Source organism: Bos javanicus, chromosome 23 (genome assembly GCF_032452875.1).
Source record: "Bos javanicus breed banteng chromosome 23, ARS-OSU_banteng_1.0, whole genome shotgun sequence".
Lineage (NCBI taxonomy): Eukaryota > Metazoa > Chordata > Mammalia > Artiodactyla > Bovidae > Bos > Bos javanicus.
This window is the reverse complement of record NC_083890.1, coordinates 36,326,344-36,329,301: the sequence shown is the minus strand read 5'-3', so window position 1 is coordinate 36,329,301 and position 2,958 is coordinate 36,326,344.

Below are 2,958 nucleotides of genomic sequence, written 5' to 3'. Positions count from 1 at the left end.
GGGCATTCATTATATGAACCAGAACGTTAACATGTTTGATAGATGTGTAATTTTTTTAATGGGGGGGGGGTCACAAAATTTGAAAGTCATTCTTTTCCTACTTTTTCTCTGCATTGTCTCTATAAAAAATGATTTTACATCTGACTTTTCTAAGTTCAACCTCTCTGTTTTATTATTATCTTTTTTTTAATTTAGTATTTGAACCAACTATAGTACATAAGTATCAATATTTGGTGCTTCCCAGGTGATGGTAGTGGTAAAGAACATTACTGCCAATGCAGGAGATATAAGAAGACTCAGGTTTGATCCCTAGGTGAGGAGCATCCCCTGCAAGAGGGTACAGCAGCCTACTCCAGTATTGTTGCCTGTCTGTGGACAGAGGAGCCTGTTGGGCTACAGTCAGTAGGGTTGCAAAGACTTGGACACAACTGAAGTGACTTAGAATGCATGCATGAACCTGTATTTAACCATTTAATCTCCTGTTTACTGTGGGTTAGAGCCAATATATTGCCTTATAAGGAGTTATACGTTATGACTCTGACTTATCTCTGATCCGCACACCAAAAAGCTTAGTGTTCTTCCCAGGTGCAAAATACAATATTGTTTATGGTGACAAAATGGTACGGCAGAAAAACATGGCATAAATTTGTAGGAAACACTAAGCATGGACTGAGAATAAGAGTAGAAAAATCTAGCTAACACATTGACAGAGAAAAACTAATAGCGAAAGTTATGAACATTTAAAAAGATTACTTGGAAGAGTTGGAAAAAACATGGACAGTCAAAAATGAAGGATGAGACAAAAACTAGTGAGTAAAGCAGCCATGAAATTAAAAGACGCTTACTCCTTGGAAGGAAAGTTATGACCAACCTAGATAGCATATTCAAAAGCAGAGACATTACTTTGCCAGCAAAGGTCCATCTAGTCAAGGCTATGGTTTTTCCACTGGTCATGTATGGATGTGAGAGTTGGACTATAAAGAAGGCTGAGCGCTGAAGAATTGATGCTTTTGAACTGTGGTGCTGGAGAAGACTGTTGGGAGTCCCTTGGACTGCAAGGAGATCCAACCAGTCCATCCTAAAGGAGATCAGTCCTGGGTATTCATTGGAAGGACTGATGCTGAAGCTGAAACTCCAGTACTTTGGCCACCTGATGTGAAGAGCTGACTCATTTGAAAAGACCCTGATGCTGGGAAAGATTGAGGGCAGGAGGAAAAGGGAAGAACAGATGATGAGATGGTTGGATGGAATCACCAACTCAATGGATATGAGTTTGAGTGAACTCTGGGAGTTGGTGATGGACAGGGAGGCCTGGCGTGCTGTGATTTATGGGGTCACAAAGAGTCAGACACGACGGAGTGAACTGAACTGAAAAAGAACTATATGAATTTAATAGAAACCTTTAGCACCGTTTTTTTATTAATTGTCTGCTCTACTGTGTGCTCCTTGATTGACCTTAAAGAATTAACGTATAACTTTCAAATACCTTCATCAGGAAGAGAATAATTGTTTACAGTTGTAGACCCCCCTTCTATTGTAGCTCTAAACCTATTCCCTGCAAATCTTAATTTCTGTTGTTTATTCCACTGAGTCTATTGTATTCTTTTATGGCATTCCTAGCTGACAAATATAAAATCATTTATTCTGGAAATTTAAAAAAGAAAATGAAAAAAAGGCAGTTGAAAAAGTTATTGCACTCCTTTGGAGTCTGAGATTTCACAAAACTGATTCTTTCTTCGATTTCCACATCTTATGAGCTGGCGGCTTCTTTGACCTAGAGAGTATGTTATTTGAAGTTTGGCTGATGCAGCCTTCTTGTTTAAAGGATAGTATAGTCCAGTCACTTATGTGAAGCTTCATTCTGGGAGTCTGGCAGGCTACAGTCCATGGGGTCACAAGAGTTGGACACAACTTAGCAACTAAACCACCACCACCACCACAGTACTTACAAACTCATTGAACATTTTCGAGGAGAGGTTATAGATGTAGTGGGACAGGTTGGTGGCACGGGTAAATAAGTCTTTAAGGGAGTTCAGGCAGAGGTCATCAACGTGAGGACAGAGGGATGTGCAGAAGTTGCCTTGGCACAAGAGCAGATTTGACATGACCAGCAGCAGGAGCAGGCGGGACCCTGCTTAAAACATGAGCCATTCTGAGATGATCTAGTCACTTGCGGTTATCAAATCCATCTTGTAGAGGGAAGCCTTCTCTTTCCCTGTTGCTCTGAGCAGGAGTTGGTGCTGTAGTAGCTGGGGTGGGGAAGAAGCAGCGCCTTCTGTGTAAATTTAGATGGATGATGATATTTGCACAGATAGATAGTTGGAGAATAGGTTACTCCCTGCATTTTCATATTGCTCCCAGAAGTGCTTCTGTGCTGTGCAAACATTTGGAACTTAATTTTGAGCCAGAATGTTTAGACCATTTTTTTAAGACAATTTAATGTTGGGACTCTGCAGACTCTGAGCAGCGAGGCCCTCTAGAAGTTTGTAATTTTTTCACTCTGCATTGACTAATGCTTGCATTTTAGACACTGAAATGACAAGAAAAGTCTAGTTGATCTGTGTGGTTTACTGTCACGCTGGTAAGAGTAAACACACGACTGACTGATCGCTGCTATTGAGTACAAAGAGAATACTAAGAGAAAAAGGATTCTGTACCTTGGATCTGCTAACTTACCTTAATAACCCCATGCATGTCTTTGATATTTTCCCAAAAGCTTTAAAACATTTTAAAATTTGTGTTTCACAGTAACCCTGTGAGATAGCCTTAATCTTCACTATTATCATCAAATTATATTAAGATATGATGATTTAGAGAAGGGCAAGTGATTTTCCCCAGGTCCCATTATTAGCAGATGCAGGCGACTGAGCATCAATACAGTCATCTGTCCACCTCCTGATGTCACATCACACATGCCTGTGGCCCTCGGTCTGCATGTGTGTAACCAGGACCACATCA